At 40.7% G+C, this 18,963-nt stretch overlaps 1 protein-coding gene and 1 long non-coding RNA gene across 2 annotated transcripts in view; both read left to right on the top strand.

Annotated features, from left to right (window-relative positions):
• Window positions 1-18,963, top strand: part of LOC127987559 (uncharacterized) — a 1,718,354-nt gene that overhangs the window by 1,089,753 nt on the left and 609,638 nt on the right. The window lies entirely within an intron of this gene.
• Window positions 2,564-5,044, top strand: LOC127987642 (uncharacterized). The gene is made up of 3 exons (XR_008161298.1): window positions 2,564-3,297; window positions 3,517-3,665; window positions 4,661-5,044. It is a non-coding gene; the product is annotated as an uncharacterized LOC127987642 (long non-coding RNA).

The following is an 18,963-nucleotide window of genomic DNA, read 5'->3' as shown; positions in this document are numbered from 1 at the left end:
CAGGGCTGGACTGGGACAAAAAAAGGGCTCTGGCATTTTTGCTCAGACCGGCCTATCACAATCGGTCCAACATAACCAACCAGTACACCATCCTTGTGGTCCCTGTATATATTCATATCTACCGTTCCATTCCCAAAAACCCCTACAAAGCTGAGAACTAAGTGCCATGGACCAGCGTCCCAGAGCAAGTGGACCAGTGTACTCATTCTCTCTTGACTGACTCCCTGGTGATCAAAGGTGCCCTTCTCCACTGCTAACTCAACCTGGCTTGACTATACATAAGGACAAAGAGAGAGATGATTACAATTATTTGGAAGAGTTATTAAAAGTACACTTAGTAAGGATCCATTTTGGTTATATAGTCCTGTATTCTTGAAGAGCAGGACAATGTGCTCCATGTTATAAAAGCTAGTTAATCCTTTAGAACACAATAGAATGTGGATGTAGAATACTGCTAATTCTAAAAAGATTTTTTTTTCCAATGAACCAGACAGCAGAAAAAATAGTTTACAATTGCAAGTATAGGCTACTTTGTTTTAAAGAGCACAAACCCCTCTTTAATATGACACCAAACAACATTTAGCTCTCATTGTTGAGATACTTCCCATAAAAAAGAAAAACAAACTATACTACCAAATTACTCACACAAAACATCCTAATAATATATATGATATTCAAATTACTCACTCACCATTAATATTGCATATAAATAATATTGGAAATTCATTAGAAACATGAGAAAATATATACTTAAATATATTCTTGCAAAATGTCGTCAGGTACTGTAGGCTTGGAAACTGAAGCTACAGCACTAAACATGTCGGTTATTTTTGCACATGTTGAGGCATCAACCTCTAGAATTTTTATTTTTTTGGCCCGCAACTTCTCCGCACCCCCCATTACGCTTTTGTTTCTGCACTGAGCCACTGACTGCATCTGACACAAGAAATGGAGGGGGAGGGGTGGAGCCTGTTAAGAGATGATTGGGCCAGTCCAGTGTCAGTATGGAAAATTAACCAATGGGCCGCTGTCCCTGCTGTATGGGCCAGTCGTTGTCCAATAAAAAAAATAAAAAATAAAAAAATATTATATCGACCGGCCCCCAAGTGCATCGGCCCACCGGGCATTTGCCTGGTATGCCAGATTACCAGTCCAGCCCTGATACTACTGATCAATAGGCTACTGTAGAATTAACAATAAACTATATAAAATAGATTAACTTAACAATAATAATAATAATAAAGAAAAATGTGTGTTTTAAATGAATTTAGAAATGTTTGTAGACCGGTTATTTATTATGTGGTTTCACTGTTTAGATGGTGTTACTGTCTGCAAACAATGACAAAATATTTATATCCGAAGTCTGTTTTCACGCCACCTTATACAATTACTAAAGTTCATTAGCAATTCATATTTTTATGAAAACATGTTTTAAGTTGTGATTTACCACCACTGGCACGTCATCGGACCTTTTGTCCCCCCAGGCGTCCCTTATTTTTCTGTATTGAAGGTGGCAACCCTAGATCTCAGTGACCTTTGAACTGAGTTTGGTCGTACAATGTTATCATATAGGTTTGGGCGAGCCAATTAATTGCCTTAAAAACAAACATTAAACTTTAAAAGGTAAAAAACTGTATTATTTAGAGATGTTTAAGACATATATTGTGCTAAGTTTCCTACAGCTTCTACCTTGTTTTATTTATTTATTTATTTATTTATTTATTTATTTATTTATTTATTTATTTATTTTTTTATTTATTTAAGGGAAGTCGTGGCCTAATGGTTAGAGGGTTGGACTTCCAATCAAAGGGTTGTGGGTTCTAGTCTCGGGCCGGACGGAATTGTGGGTGGGGGGAGTGCATGTACAGTTCTCTCTCCACCTTCAATACCACGACTTAGGTGCCCTTGAGCAAGGCATCGAACCCCCAACTGCTCCCCGGGCGCCGCAGCATAAATGGCTGCCCACTGCTCCGGGTGTGTGCTCACTGTGTGTGTGTGTTCACTGCTCTGTGTGTGTGCATTTTGGATGGGTTAAATGCAGAGCACAAATTCTGAGTATGGGTCACCATACTTGGCTGAATGTCACTTCACATTCACATTCACATTCTCAGGGAGGTAAAGTAAGTCAGATCTGCTCTATCTCATAAGCGTCTGAGTTCATCTTCACAAAACAGGTCACAGAAGACTTCTCCGTGGTCTGTTCTTAGCTATAAATCAATGTGTTATATACTACTACAAGTCCGTTTATTTATTACAATTAGTAAGTAAGCAGAACAAATATTCTACAATTACTGTGTCAGTATTAGATAAAGTAAAAATGTGAGTTGTTTGCTCAAGGCAATATCAGCGATGGTTCTGGAGCCGGAGAGCTCTTCAGGTCTGGAAGCTGTATCTGATTTCATCATCACTTCAGTCTTTTATAGACTTCAGGTGGATCCCAACTCTACATCAGGAGAGCCACTGCAAAACAGTGCATTTAATACAATTCAGAGTGCTTCCATAGACAAGGATGAAACTTTACGTTTGGGAGTTAAAAAATAATAATAAAGAAATCTCAATGAAATGTACTGTGTTGTAGGTGCTAACAGTGGCTTCATTTACATAAAAATGTATTTCAGGGTAGACCGAAAGAAAGGATTGAAGATAGGAGAGAATTACAGATGACTACCAGGCAAAAGAGTTCATTCACTACATAGCAGAGGATGAGAGAAAAAAGACGAGGGCCAGATTATCAGATGTCAAGTTCATCTCAGTCATGTCAGATGATCTCTGGACAGTGCAGTGATGGAAGAAGAAATGGTCTACGTCACAAGTGCCACTGAGGGCAAGGTCAAAGCTGATTTACATTCAAAGCCAGATGCTGCAAATCTAGCTGAAGCAGTGTGTAGTATAATGGGAAGTGGAGTCAGCACTCAATGGAGAAACAAGCAAGTGGCAATCACCATAGATGGAGCATCTGTAATGACAGGGGTAAACAACGCTGAAGTTACTAAACTTGGAGGAGGTATGTTCATTTATAGCCTACTAAAACCAGCAGTGTAGATGGATTATTTAATGTTTGCTTTCTTTTCACCACTGCTAGATTTAGTGATGTAAACAGTGGTGTCCTGCAGGAGATGCGGCTGACCAGTTTCCAGTGCTGGCCAGAGACAGACACCAGTTCAGGTTAGCAATTCACATGTAAAGAGCAAATCTTCATCAGTCACTTCCGACCTCTTTTACTGTCTGCTGGAGTGAATGTGGAGTTGATCCCTGATCAATGGACAGTTCTCAAGACTGAACTTCACACAGCAGGAGGTACTTGATGTTTGAGAAAAAAACAAGTGCTTGAAAAGTTCCTAAGCTCTATAGAAAGGTCTAATATTGTGAGACAGTTTTATTTTGTTTATCAGGAATCAGAGTAAATGTAATTTGTTAAAGGCACAATCCAAATGTGATGCCATCTTTTAATAACTAAAGTTGCATTTGAAAATGTATAATTGTTTGCAAGTGCATAAAGCATATTTTCTGCCTCAGCCTGCTGCAGGAAGCTTTGAGAAGACCTGGTCTACTGTGAACAGAATACTGCGCCGTCATGTCCTGATGTCCTTGATGTTTCTGATGCTCTCCTCACAATCCCTGTATCTACAGCTGACTGTGAAAGAGGGTTCAGTGTTATGAAGCAGGTAAAGAGTGACTGGGGCTCACGCCTAAAAGATGAGACCTTCTCTGACCTCCTTAAACCCAGTTGTGCTGACCTGACATCAGAGACTTTGATCCAAACACAGCCATTGACATCTGGCACGCTGACAGTTTGTGCTCACGCAGGCCTGACTTTCTGCACAAACACCGAACAAAAGGAACAGAGTGTGGCTCAGATTCTGACGGCACCTCTGAAGAAGAAGAAGAAGAGCTCTGAAGAAGAAGAAGAGCTCTGAAGACGTGATTCAAATGATATATGAAGTGTTTGCACTTTCTGTGCAGATTTTGTTGTATGCATTGTACTTTATATCTGTTTTTCATGCCAACAATGTTAATAAAATGATCAAATGCATTCAGTGGCACTCATAAAATCTTATTTTCACGGGAAAATAAAAATGGCTAGTGGAAGTTCTGATTGGCTGGTAACTTTAGAAAACAATTGTAATTTTGAACCCTGGTTAGCAGTATAAGTGAAGGGAGGTTTTTGTCCCAGTAAAGTTGCATTCATTTAATACTATTTTTAAGTATGATAATTTAAACACACTATATTATTGCACACTGTTTTATAATGTACTACAGTAGTGAAATATAAATATCTAGCACATGAGTGATAGCGGGCTGTAGTCTGGACACCCCTGGTTTAAAGCCTATTGTGACATTTGCAGCTATCTCAACAGTATTTATTTATTAATCTGTGATGAACCGTGTTTCATATAAAACACAAAACCAGAACACTTAATTAAGTTTAACTCAATTCATTGCTTCCTTCAATTTTTAAATGCTTAATTTTTTTTTTATATTTGGGGTCTTTTAATTGTACGTTTTATATATATATATATATATATATATATGTGTGTGTGTGTGTGTGTGTGTGTGTGTGTGTGTGTGTGTGTGTGTGTGTGTGTGTGTGTGTGTGTGTGCCTATATATTAATAGGAGAAAAGATAAATAATAATCTATTTATTTATTTTTTATTTCAGCCCATAAGTACAAGCATCAAATCATCATGAAGAAGATAAATCTGCAGAGACAAAGTTTATTGAAGGACAGAGAGAACATGAGAGATCTAGAACCCTGCAGAACCAAACACACTGAAGAACAAACAGCTTGTGTTTATTATTTTATTGAATCTGTATCTATCTGTATTTTTAGGTTCTACTGTTAGTGTTATCTTTATGCACCGTGAGCCTGAGAGTAACACTATTTCAATTCTCTGTATTTATGTACTGTACATGTGAAGAATTGATAATATAACAGACTTCATTATAGTCTGTTAAACCATGTTATTTGCTTCTAACCAATTTATTTCTGAATTTGTACATTCCTATTGTTTATTATTTTCTTTTATTTTTTTATTTTTAATACGGAACACTACTTTTTTAGTCTTTAATATGGGATGATTCTCTTTTCAACCCTCAGCTGGACAAAGTAACGATGGAATCAAAGACCAGTTGGACATTGAACCTATACACAATAAAGAAGCAGAAACAAGTATTAATACTGTACCCTAATATGAATTTAAATTTAAAAATAATTTAAAGTAAGAAATAAATACAAATCTCTGCATGTGTGACATTTGAAGTGAATATGATAGATAACAGTGAAAATAATAATGCAGTGTTTAAATGTATTCGGTGTAATATCCTCTCTCCAGTACAGCAGGTGGCAGTAACTGTTCAGCTCGCTCGAGACTCTCCAGTAAACCCCACGAAGAAGAAGGAAACGAAAGTAACTGCAGAAAACACGCAGATAGCAAGAGAAAGCGTTGATCTTTGGATTTGATGCATGCCATGACCTAGAAAACATTTTATATTTACAAGCTTAGCAAACAAATACTTATTTCTGAAGGTTTTTCCGTATTTCACTTCTGGTTTATGTTGTTGTTTTCGTGACGCGAAATCGAAAGTGTTTTTAAACCAGCAATTTCTCATTAAGATCATCTGGTTATTCTACATGGCAGTGCATTTGTTTGTAACTCACTTTATTTTATAGTGTGTTTTGTTGCTGTTGCTGCTAACTGAACATATTTCTTGATCTCATTAACCTCTTCATCTCCAGGTCACACTGAACAGCAGATTGTTGTCTCAAGCCAGTGCTGATCAATGACAGTTTAGCTGCAGTCTGTCAGAGAAGAGAGGAAAGATGAGTCTCTCACAGAAACAGAGGTAAGACTGAGTCTGTTTTCAGAGAAGCATTTTAAACACTGCTGCACTTTCAGAGGATTGATGAAAAAAAAAAAAAAAAACAACACCTTTGTTTTATGTTTAGAAATTATTTGCACAACTTCAGAGCTTCGTTACTTCCTAATAAAAAAATAACATAGACATATTTAAAAAGTAACCAAATAGATGATAAATATCTGAGAATTGAAAATCAAAATCATCATCATTTACAGTCAATTTACAGTCACTCTTCAGCACTGGATATGGACTTAAGTAAATTATTCCACATCAGTGATTAGGGTTTTTAGGTCATAAATTTACTGTCGGACATTAAAATTGACTTCACACTTAATTTAAAGGGTCATAAGATGTTTTTGAATGTTTTCATTTTCCTTTAGTGTGTAATGTATTTGTTTGTGTAAGATCTTCAAAGTTACAAAGGTCACAGTCTCCTGCAAAGTGATTTATTCTGTCTAACAGAGAACACTGATCCAGAAATGATTAAAATGCCTTGACTGAAGTCCAGATATTAATTTCACAAATGTGTGCATCACAATGTGAAATATTAGCGTAATGCTGTTCAAAGGTTTACACAAAGAGAAAACGAGGCTTCAATGAGTTGTAGTGTTGTCGTCATGTTGTAGAGACGCTGTGTGTTTGGATGAGAAAGAAAACCCTAAATACACTGTACATAAAATACAATAAACCAAAAGGTATTTATTATCTTTGACATTATAATGTTGTGCTGGCTTATTTCTCCACTAAGATGCTTGTGATAGAAATGAATAAAATAAAACAATAAATGACTGATTTCCTCTTTATTGAACTCAGTCTGGAGCTTCTTTCCAGTAACACAATCACACAAGCAGACACAAGGAGGTATAAATTAACCATGATAATAGATCATGCAGCCAAACATGAATATGTCTTTCCATCTATCCATAGTCATAGATGAACAAATGCATGTCTATACTGTGCTTCATTACCATCCTCAACAGTGAAGCTCTTTAAATGAGACTGAAGGAGCTCCTGTAGTAAAGTGTTGTGTTCTTTGTGTCATTAGTGTAAGATCAGACTCACATGTGTCCAGCTCTGTGTCTGTGAAGAGTGACCAGTCAAAGGAAGAAGGACCATACTTCAGTGAAGAAACAACATCACGAACCAAACGGTATTTGATCTGTTTCTGATTTTTCTTTAAACATAGACTGTGTCAGAAAGTGTGTCAGTGAATAATTATCATACAACTACTTGTAGTCAATAAATTTATCACTTAATTATTGTTTTTCTCTTTGCTAAAATCTTTAAAATATACTTTGGTCATATATATTTTTTTTTCGTAAAAATGCAGTATTTTAATAATTTTATTTACTATCAGGTTTCAGTGTGAAACATTAGATCCAGATTTACAGTCTCACAGAAACCGCACAAATTTTACAGACAGTCTCCTGCAGATCTTCCAGGTAATAAAACACATTTTCAAAAACATTTAATAATTATAATAAACAAATATGTTAATGAATAAGAGTGTGACAGAACTTTTATTTCAACTTTTTTCTTTTTAAGAACCTATAAAATAAGAATGAAAGCCTATTTTTATTAATATTTAAAACAAAGTAATGTTTGTCTCAACTTGATTTTTGATGAATATTTTTAATTACTGAATAAATAATTTTGACCAAATATAGGAATTTTTTCTCTCATTCATTCTTTTCTTTGTAGGATCTTGAGAGCAAAGTGATCAAATTTCTGAAGAAAGAACTGGAAAAGTTTAAGAAAATTTTACAAAAAGAGAACTTGCAATACTTTGTGAAGGACTTTAATGAGAACAGATGCAGTATGAAAGAAGCAGCTCTTGATCTCACGCTCTACTTCCTGAGAGAGATGAAGCAAGATGAAGCTGCTGATACTCTAGAAGGTAAGAGACTCATGATCATCTGTTAGATTGTTACTTATAAATGCAGAGAGAAAATAAGATTAAACAATATCTGTATTTTTGTTTCTGTTTAGATGAGCTGATCTTCATTCATCAGCTAAAGTGTAGCCTAAAGAAGAAGTATCAATGTGTGTTTGAAGGAATTGCAAAGCAAGGAGACTCTACACTTCTGAAGAACATCTACACAGATCTCTATATCACTCAGGGTTGTAGTGAACAGGTCAATACTGAACATGAGGTGAGACAGATTGAAGTTGCTTCCAGACGTCATGAATCACAGGAGATACAGGTTGAGTGCAAACATTTGTTTGAAGCACCTGAACAAGACAAGCAGATCAGAACTGTACTGACAAAAGGAGTTGCTGGAATCGGAAAATCAGTCTCTGTGCAGAAGTTTGTTCTGGATTGGGCAGAAGGAAAAGAAAATCAAGATATCAGCTTCATATTTCCTCTTCCATTCAGAGAGATGAACTTAAAGGAGCAAGAACAACTAAGTTTGATGGACCTTATAACTCAGTTTTTCCCAGAGACAAAAGGACTGAAGCTTACAAGAAGAAATCAATTCAAAGTCTTGTTCATTCTTGATGGTTTGGATGAATGTCGACTTCCTGTAAACTTTAAGGATAATGAGACGTGGTCTGATGTTTCATCACCAGTCTCTCTGGATGTTCTCCTGACGAACCTCATCAAGGGAAATCTGCTTCCTTCTGCTCTCATCTGGATCACCAGCAGACCAGCAGCTGCCAGTAAGATTCCTCCTGACTGTATCGACCGGCTGACAGAGATACGAGGATTCAATGATGCACAAAAGGAGGAGTACTTCAGAAAAAGAGTCACGGATGAGAATCAGGCCAAAGAAATCATTGATCATGTTAAACAATCAAAGAGTCTCTTTATCATGTGCCACATCCCAGTCTTCTGCTGGATTTCAGCCACTGTTCTCCAGAACATTTTAGAGGAGAAACACAATCAGGCTGATGATGTCTCCAAAACACTGCAGGAGTCAAATACTGAAGACACTCCTAAGACTCTGACACAAATGTACACACACTTCCTCAGATTTCAGATCCAGCAGAGCAGACGAAAGTATGATGGAGAACATACACCAGATGTTTCCTGGGATAAAAATGCCATCTTTTCACTGGGGAAACTGGCATTTGATCAGCTGGAAAAAAACAATGTGATCTTCTATGACACAGATCTGGAAGCCTGTGGTATTGACGTCTATAAGGCATCAGTGTACTCAGGCATGTGTACCCAGATCTTTAAGGAGGAAACAGGGATCACTCTTGGTACCATGTACTGCTTCGTTCACTTGAGCATTCAAGAGTTTATTGCAGCCCTTTATGCACATCTGTTTCTAGACCTCAATAAGAAATATGTGTTTGATCAAGACTCTACAGAAAAGGAAAAAAGTGAAACCATGATTGATTTGCTCAAGACTGCAGTGGACAAAGCACTAGAGAGTGATAATGGACACCTGGATCTTTTTCTTCGCTTCCTCCTTGGTTTGTCACTCCAGTCCAATCAGAGACTCTTACAGGGTCTTTTGACACATGAAGAAGACAATGAGCAGAGCAAAGAGGAAATAGTTCAGTACATCAAGCAGAAATTAGAGTCTAATCTGTCTCCAGAGAGGTCCATCAATCTGTTCTACTGTCTGAATGAACTGAACGACCAAACTCTGGTGGAAGACATTCAGACCCACCTTAGCAAAGGAAGTCTCTCATCTGCTGATCTTTCACCTGCCCAGTGGTCTGCTTTGGTCTTTGTGTTGTTGACATCAGACAAGGAGCTGGAGGAGTTTGAGCTTCAGAAATTCAAGAAATCAGACGAGTGTCTCATTAGATTATCAGCAGTCATCAAAACCTGCAAAAGAGCTCTGTAAGTTATTTAATATATTTTGTCATGTTTTGTTCTCATCTTAAAATTGCATTAATCTACATTGATACTAGGGGTGAAACGTTCAACTTTTTCACGTTTCGCTTTGTATCACGGTTTTATGATAACGGTTTCGGTACAGTTCGTTATGTGCTATGTTTATGGAAAAACTATACTTTCAAACAAAAGTAACGAAAATAAGAATATTTTAATTACAAACAACAGCACAAAAAAATACAATGGAGATATTAATAAAAGATTTGTATTAGATACAAAAAAACAGTGATTTTCAAGGCAAGGCAAGTTTATTTATATAGTACATTTCGTACACAATGGTAATTCAAAGTGCTTTACATAAAATAAAGTAAAATAATCATGAAGAACAAAAATAAAACAAGCAATTTTAAAACTTTGAAAATATAAAAAAATTGACTTATTTAAAATGATTTTAAGAAAGAAATAGAAAATGATTTTACATAAAATTAATTTAATATGTAAAATACAATGCAATCAGTTTGGACATCGCACAGTGCTCATTCAATAAATGCACAGCTAAACAGATGAGTTTTGAGTCTAGATGTAAATGTGACTAGTGTTTTAGCACATCTGATCTCTTCTGGAAGCAGATTCCAACTGCGAGTGGCATAGTAGCTAGAGGCGGACTCCCCTTGTTTTGTGTGAACTCTTGGTATTTCTAACTGACTCTATTTTAATGATCTGAGTGGTCTGTTAGGTTTATATTCAGTGAACATATCTGCAATGTATTCCAGTTCTAGGTCACTGAGTGACCTATATAGGTATCTATCATACACCCGGCACAATGCGACGCAAGGCGCAGTGCAAGTGTGTTTGCTAGTGTCAGTCCGGCGCTGTTCGCATTTTACCGTCCAGCACAGTGCGCGTTGACTTTGCTTATTACACACAGGGATGCGCATCACACAAATATGCCAAATATTAAAAACAAAAGGATTACAGTGAAATAATATTATTGTGTATGCTACATAAGTATAAAAATTTAAGGATGGATAGTCATTGAATGTATTAGAATTAGGCTACCTATTTGCTATTCAGCCTATTGCTACTTATAATGATGAATGAAATTGGCGAATTTATTGAACAATTGTGCCAATACACACACATATTTATTAAAGGGGGGGTGAAATGCTATTTCATGCATACTGAGTTTTTTATACTGTTAAAGAGTTGGATTCCCATGCTTAACATGGACAAAGTTTAAAAAATTAAGTTGTACGCTTGAAGGAATATTTTTGTTCCAAAAAAACCTCTTCCGGTTTGTCACAAGTTTCTGAAAGTTTTTCTCGAGTATGGCTCTGTGTGACGTTAGATGGAGCGGAATTTCCTTATATGGGTCCTAAGTGCGCGCTCTTCCGGCAGAAGAAGAGCTCTTCCCGTATAGCAGAGCACTGAGAGAGGCTGAGCACAGCCTGATCAGAGTGAGAGCGTCGCGAAAAGTCACAAAAGAAGTGTGTTTTTGGTTGCCAGGGCAAGACAACCCTGCACAGATTACCAAAAGAGAAACAGCATTAAGGGACCAGTGGATGGAGTTTATTTTTACAGAGCATCAACGGAGTTGTGCAAGTGTTTTTGTTTGTTCCCTGCATTTCGGATTGCACATTGTTTATTTCTTAAGGATAATGCAGTCCCAACGGAAAAGGGTCACGATTGTGTGTTGGAACCACATGCGGTGAGTAAAACTGCTTCAAATATCTCTTTGTTGTTAACTTAGCTATCAGCGCGTAAGCACATCAAGTAAACAACATGCCATGTTGTCATCAAACTGCACTTTCCACATGTACAGCTTAAAAAAAATAAATAAAAAAAAGACGACATAAAGTGGAACTTAGTCATTTTCCAAAACCGCTAAGCAAATATATACAGTTTCAGTACATACCACATAGCATACCGCCTTTGCTGATGCTGCTCTTGTTAAAGTTCAGCCTCTGGATCTGTGTCACAGCTTCCACATGCTCTCAACTCAAAAGCCTACTGGCGCTCGTGATTCTTTAGCTCCGCCCACACGTCACGCCTCTAGGCGCTCGTGTTTTTCCGGGAAAAATCGGTACAGACTATCTTTCTCTTATAAATATAATAAAAATAAAGACTTTTTGGAGTTATGAAGGATGCAGTACTACTCTATAGGTACTCAAGATTAACAGGATATTGAGTGAAAACGAGCATTTCACCCCCCCCTTTAACTAACTCATTGTGCGGAGCTTTGGTGGATTCCTGCTTGTCCCATAGATCATCTGCTCGCGCGTTTTAACTTCGCGCATTAGTAAATCGGTTTCTTTGCTTGAGAAGTGTTCAGCTTTTCCGACAACAAATTCCGCCATGTAAATAGTGACATGCCATGGTGCGAGCTCATCTCGCTCTTAAAGGGAATGGGAGATGACACTCTGATTGGTTTATTGAACGTTACGCCCCTTACTTATTAAGAGAATAGGGACAACCCATTCCAAAAATGTGCCCGGTGCACGGACCATTTTCCATCATTAAAATAGCAAGAGTGGATTTGTGTGACGGCTGGTGAAAGGACAGTCTGGAAACAATAGCGAGTTAATGAATTTAATGAGATGATGTTGAAAGACAAAGACACACAATGACGATGAACACAGCTACACTCCAGAGGGATGGTAAGGTGGTGAGTAATCCAGACGGTAGTGGAGGGAAGGTGAAGAATCCGGGTGTTGACGGCGTGAGGCAGCAGGAGAGAGTGGCACAGGAACTGCGGGGAACAGAGCCGAAGGTAAGTGTCCGTGGCTGAGTGATCGTGCGGAGAGTGGATGAGGTTCTGGGGAAACACAGACATCCAAACGCAAACTACACAGAAGCCAGACGGGGGTAAACACAACGACATGAAACAACGATCTCACAAACACTAGACGTGAAACAAACCATTATATAGAGGATGAGTAATGAGTGGCAGCTGATGCTGATACAATTAACGGAAACGCCCACAACTAATCAGTGCAGACGCGGAACACACAGAATTCACCACAAAGTGTAAACAACCCAAGATCACGGTTTACCAACCTTGACAGTACCCCCCCCCCCCTAAGAACTCCTCTTGGAGTTCCCAGAAGGGCCTACCTGCTGATTGTATTAATCAATAAGGGAGTGATCCAATATGTCCCTAGCAGGTACCCAACTCCTCTCCTCCGGACCGTAACCTTCCCAGTCCACCAGATACTGGAATCCTCGTCCCCTCCGTCTCGAGTCCAGAATGCGATTAACCGAATAAGTCGGTTCCCCATCTACGAGATGCGCTGGTGGGGGAACCGGAGTAGGCGGATTAATACGTGCATAAAACACAGGTTTAATTTTGGACACATGAAAGGCGGGGTGTATCCTCTTGTACGCAGGAGGTAGTTTGAGGCGGACTGTCACCGGACTAATGATTTTGGTGATAGTGAACGGGCCGATAATTTTGGGAGCTAGTTTATTAGAAACGGATCGCAATGGAATGTTACTTGTAGAAAGCCACACCTTTTGACCAACGACGTAGACGGGAGGCTTTGACCGGTGGCGATTGGCCTTGGCCTTAGTGCGCTCCCTCACCCGGAGCAGAGTCTCACGGGCTCTGGTCCAGGTGCGGTGGCACCTCTGGACAAACGCGTGAGCGGAGGGGACCGCGACTTCAGATTCCAGACTGGGAAACGCTGGTGGCTGGTACACTACACTGAAACGGAGAGAGGCCCGTAGCTGACACTGGCAACGAATTGTGGGCGTACTCCACCATAGAGAGTTGTTGACTCCAGGAAGAAGGATTCTTGGAGACCAAACATCTCAACGTCCTCTCTAAATCTTGGTTGGCTCGCTCAGATTGTCCGTTGCTTTGGGGATGATAACCCAACGACAAGCTAACTGACGCTCCTAATAACTTGCAAAACTCTTTCCAAAATTTGGATATAAACTGGGATCTCCTGTCTGAAACCATGTTTACCGGGAGGCCATGAAGCCGAAAGACGTGATCTAAAACAGTAACCGCTGTCTCCTTGGTTGTCGGTAATTTGGGCAAGGGAATGAAATGTGCCGCCTTCGAGAACCGGTCCACTACAGTCAAAACGACTGTCATGCCATTAGAGGGCGGGAGGGCGGTGACAAAATCTAGAGCGATATGTGACCAGGGTCTCGAAGGGACAGACAGCGGTTGAAGAAGCCCATCAGGAGGTCGGTTAGATTACTTACCACTGGCGCAAACTGAACAAGCCAAAACAAAATCGCGGACATCGTGAGCCATATGTGGCCACCAGAATCGTTGTCTAACCAACCCATTAGTTCTACTTATCCCTGGATGACAAGCCATGTTGGAACAATGACCCCACTGGACAATTTCGGACCTTAGAAGGCATTACCCCTTCTAAGGCCGTCTTGACCTTCGACTCGACCTCCCATACGAGTGCTGAGACTACTAATCTCTCAGGCAAAATACACTCAGGAGTAGCGGGACAGGCGGAGGGATCAAAAAGACGTGACAAAGAATCGGGTTTAACATTTTTGGAACCCGGGCGGTATGATAGGGTAAATTCAAAACGGCCGAAAAAAAAGTGCCCACCGAGCCTGCCTGGAATTGAGTCTTTTGGCAGTTCTGATGTACTCTAAATTCTTGTGATCTGTCCAAACAATAAAGGGAACCCCTGAACCCTCTATCCAGTGGTGCCACTCCTCCAACGCTAATTTGACCGCCAACAACTCTCTATTGCCAATTTTTTCTCTCATCGATTATCTCCTGCCGAACGTAATTATGACGCAAGGGTGGACCTTATCGTCTGAAGCAGCACGTTGGGACAACACTGCTCCTACCCCCACCTCTGATGCGTCGACCTCCACCACGAACTGCCGTGTGGGATCAGAGGCGACAAGGATGGGAGCCGAAACAAAGCGGTTCTTGAGGTTAGAGAACGCAGCCTCAGTTGCGTCAGACCACCTGAACGGAGTACTAGGGGAGGTCAAGGCTGTCAGAGGTGAGGCTAGTTGGCTGTAATTAAGGAAAAAATGCCGATAGAAATTGGCGAACCCCAGAAACCGCTGTTGGGCCTTACGGGAATCTGGAGATGGCCAATATATCACAGCCTTTACCTTATCATAGTCCATTCGTATTCCCTCAGATGACACGATATACCCTAGGAAGGGGACCGACTGTGCATGGAATACGCACTTCTCCGCCTTGACAAAAAGCCCATTCTCTAATAACCTCTGGAGCTCTCGTCTGACGTGTTGCACATGTTCCTGGAGAGATGAAGAAAAAATCAGTATGTCATCCAGGTAAACATATATAAACTGATCTACCATATCTCTCAACACGTCATTCACAAGTGCTTGAAAAACCCCAGGCGAGTTGGAGAGCCCGAACGGCATCACCAAATATTCAAAGTGCCCTCTAGGGGTATTAAAGGCAGTTTTCCATTCATCCCCCTTCCTGATGCGGACCAAATGATAAGCGTTACGTAAATCCAATTTTGTGAATACAGATGCTCCCTGCAACCTCTCGAAAGCTGAAGACATGAGTGGTAATGGATAAGTATTTTTAATAGTAATGTTGTTCAGCTATCGGTAATCAATGCAAGGTCGCAGAGAACCATCCTTCTTACCCACAAAAAAGAACACCGCCCCCGCTGGAGAAGAGGAAGGATGGATAAACCCAGAGGCTAAGGAGTCAGAAATTTTCATATTTCTCCATGGCCTCCCTCTCAGGAATAGAAAGAGAGTATAACTTGCCTTTAGGCGGAGATTTACCTGACACTAAGTCTATGGCACAGTCGTAGGGACGATGCGGAGGAAGAGAAGCAGCCCGTGACTTACTGAACACTTCCTTCAGGTCCAGATACTCGACGGGCACGTTTGGCAAAGCCATGGTCTCCTTCTGAAAGACAGAAACAGAAACAACAGGACAAGCAGAAACCAGACAAGACTCATGACATCTTTCACTCCACAATGTGACAGTGTTAGAACACCGGGGAGTCCATTAGGAAAAAGGATATGGTTTCTTGATGGTTGCCAGATGTGATGACTGTGATGTGTTCAGTATGATGGGTGACGTGAGGCAGTTCCTGGCCGTTGAGTGCGGTGACATGGATGGGGAGAGACCCAGGAAGGACAGGAATGTTCAAGTGATGTGCCAGTGAAGAATCCATAAAGTTACCTTCGGCTCCGGAGTCCAGAAGAGCGTGACACTCGTGATGTTGATTTCTCCACCGCAGTTTCACCGGAAGGAGGGTCGATGATGTAGGTGAGGACTTCTCAGCGGAGATCCCACCCGATAGTAGCCTCAGGTTTACTACCGGGCTGGGTTCTTTAACCGGGCATGAGTAGATGTTATGGTCAGAGCCTCCACAGTATAAACATAGTCCTTGGGATCTCCGCCGTTCCCTCTCCCTCCGGGACAGCCGAGCTCGACCCACCTGCATGGGCTCGTGTTCGTTGACAGGACCGACCGTGTTCTCTTGACTCAAGCGCCCCCTACTGGGAGAGAATGAAGGTCTGGAAGGACTGTGTTGGCGGCCCAGGCGATTAAACCTGGCCTCCACCCGCAACACCAGGTCTATGAGTTCATTGAGAGTAGGGGGCAGCTCGAGGAGGTAGATCTCCTGCAGAACACGGTCGGATAACCCATGCAGGAATCTATCCCACTGCGCCGCCTCGTTCCACTGGCACGCGGCCGCCAGGGTGCGGAACTCGATGGAATACTCGGTGACAGATGAATGTCCTTGTCGGAGTTCCGAGAGGGGTTGGGCGGCCTCCCTGCCGGTCGCGGCCCGGTCGAAGACTCTCTTCATCTCAGCAGACAGGAGGTGGAACGAGGCCAACACGGATGACGATTTTCCCACACCGCCGTTCCCCATAAGGCAGCCTTGCCAGAGAGAAGTGTGAGCGTGAATGCTACTTTGGATTCTTCTGTAGCGAAAGTGCGGGGCTGCAGAGAAAAATGCATCGAGCATTTGTTAAGGAATGTTCTACAAAAAGTTGGCTCACCAGCGTAATTCTCCGGCGCCGGAAGTTGCGGCTCTGGCCGGAAGTGGTCCTGGGGAATCCCCGGGGGAACGGTCGGCACAGGCGGTGCAATGGGCACAGTGGGAGACGTGAGCTGATGTATCTGCTGGGTGAGCTCGGACACCTGTGCCACCAGCGATTGGAAAGCGCGTCCGGTGTTCGAGATGCTCTCCTGCTGCTGATCCATTCTTTTGCTGCTGTGGTGCATGAATTCCGTGAGGGTATTGGTGCTCGCTGCTTCCATGTTGGTGAGATCGTTCTGTGACGGCTGGTGAAAGGACAGTCTGGAAACAATAGCGAGTTAATGAATTTAATGAGATGATGTTGAAAGACAAAGACACACAATGATGATGAACACAGCTACACTCCAGAGGGATGGTAAGGCGGTGAGTAATCCAGACGGTAGTGGAGGGAAGGTGAAGAATCCGGGTGTTGACGGCGTGAGGCAGCAGGAGAGAGTGGCACAGGAACTGCGGGGAACAGAGCCGAAGGTAAGTGTCCGTGGCTGAGTAATCTTTCGGAGAGTGGATGAGGTTCTGGGTAAACACAGACATCCAAATGCAAACTACACAGTAGCCAGACAGGGGTAACCACAACGACATGAAACAAAGATCTCACAAACACTAGACGTGAGACAAACCATTATATAGAGGATGAGTAATGAGTGGCAGCTGATGCTGATACAATTAACGGAAATGCCCACAACTAATCAGTGCAGACGCAGACCACACAGAATTCACCACAAAGTGTAAACAACCCAAGATCACGGTTTACGGTTTTTTTTATATATATAGCCTGTCTTTTTTGCTCGCATTTTTGGCCATTTTTCTCTTCGATAATTTGCAGATGTCAGTGCATACCTACACTGAACAAAATTATAAAAGCAACACTTTTTTGTTTTTGTCCCCATTTGTCATGAGCTGAACTCAGAGATCTAAGACTTCTTCTGTGTACACAAAAGGCCTATTTCTCTCAAATATTGTTCAAAAGTCAAGTCAAGTCACCTTTATTTATATAGCGCTTTAACCCTCTAAGCTCCACAGTCGCAAAATTGCGACTGGACGTCATACTTAATAAAATAGACTGTAGTTCCTTATATGGTGTAATATCTCAATTTTATTCCCTTCTACTAGATGGCAGACATGTAGTACTTTGATTCTAAACCAACATTACATCATGTTTCTGTTCAAATTGTTCGAGGAAATAGCAGAGCAAATGAGCTCTCATGTCATTGATGCAGAAGCAATTAATTTCATAGCGTGAGTGTAAATGGTGAGATTTATGAGAGAAAATCGCCAGATGGCTAATACAAAGTTGTACCGTGAGGATTTGTTGCAAATGTTGTTCGCCGATTCTGACTGAAGGGGAATATTTGCCTTTTGTAAATGACGATCGGCTGTCTAATGATCGCGCTTCTCGCGGTAAATGTTTCCAGCACAATGGTGCTGCCGTGCAAGGCGAGAGTGTTCACGAAGCACAAACAAGCGATCATTTCGACACTTTGCTCAACGGCGATGCAGGTGGCAGAGTTGAACGTGGTCATAGTGTCCATAGGAGAGCTGTTGCTGATCGTGCACGCTCTAATGCACGGCCGGCAGACAGTACAGGTGCAGTCAGTGTGGAGAAGGTGCGCTCTGCGCTGCGTCATGCAATGATTGAGAGGAACCATACTCTCAAGAGCTACGAACTGTCACATGGATACCTGATTGGGCAGATAGCTGGTCAACTGATCAAAAAATAGGCACATGTATTTTACTATGGCACAGTAATATAGTAATAATGTACTACTTTTCACATTTTTTTTTCTGATCATTTGGAATGAGAATAAAAAAATAAAATAAAAACCAACAACAACGATCAATACAAAAAAAAAGAAAGAAAAAAAATTGAAAATAAGTTCAAACATCCATTCAATATTTATTATTTCCTGAATATTACTGATGAACTGATCAAAAAGTAGGCTACTGTTCACATGTGTTTTACTACTATATAGTGTAGTAATATAGTAATAATTTAGTACTTTCTCATGTTTTATTGTTGGCTTCCTCTTTTCTGATAAGTTGGAATGAGGATAAAAAGACACACACACACACAAACATGCAAATATGTTCAAACATCAATTCAATATCTAATATTTACTGAATATTATGAAATTCAATTCAATTTTAATTCAATTCAAGTGTATTTGTATAGCACTTTTTACAATACAAATCATTACAAAGCAACTTTACAGAAAATTGTTTCTACAATATTTAGTAATAGCTTATAAATTTGAGATGGCCGCCCCTGGTGACGT

The sequence above is a fragment of the Carassius gibelio genome, chromosome B22 (assembly GCF_023724105.1).
Source record: "Carassius gibelio isolate Cgi1373 ecotype wild population from Czech Republic chromosome B22, carGib1.2-hapl.c, whole genome shotgun sequence".
Classification (NCBI taxonomy): Eukaryota; Metazoa; Chordata; class Actinopteri; order Cypriniformes; family Cyprinidae; genus Carassius; species Carassius gibelio.
This window is presented reverse-complemented; position numbering and strand designations above follow the sequence as displayed.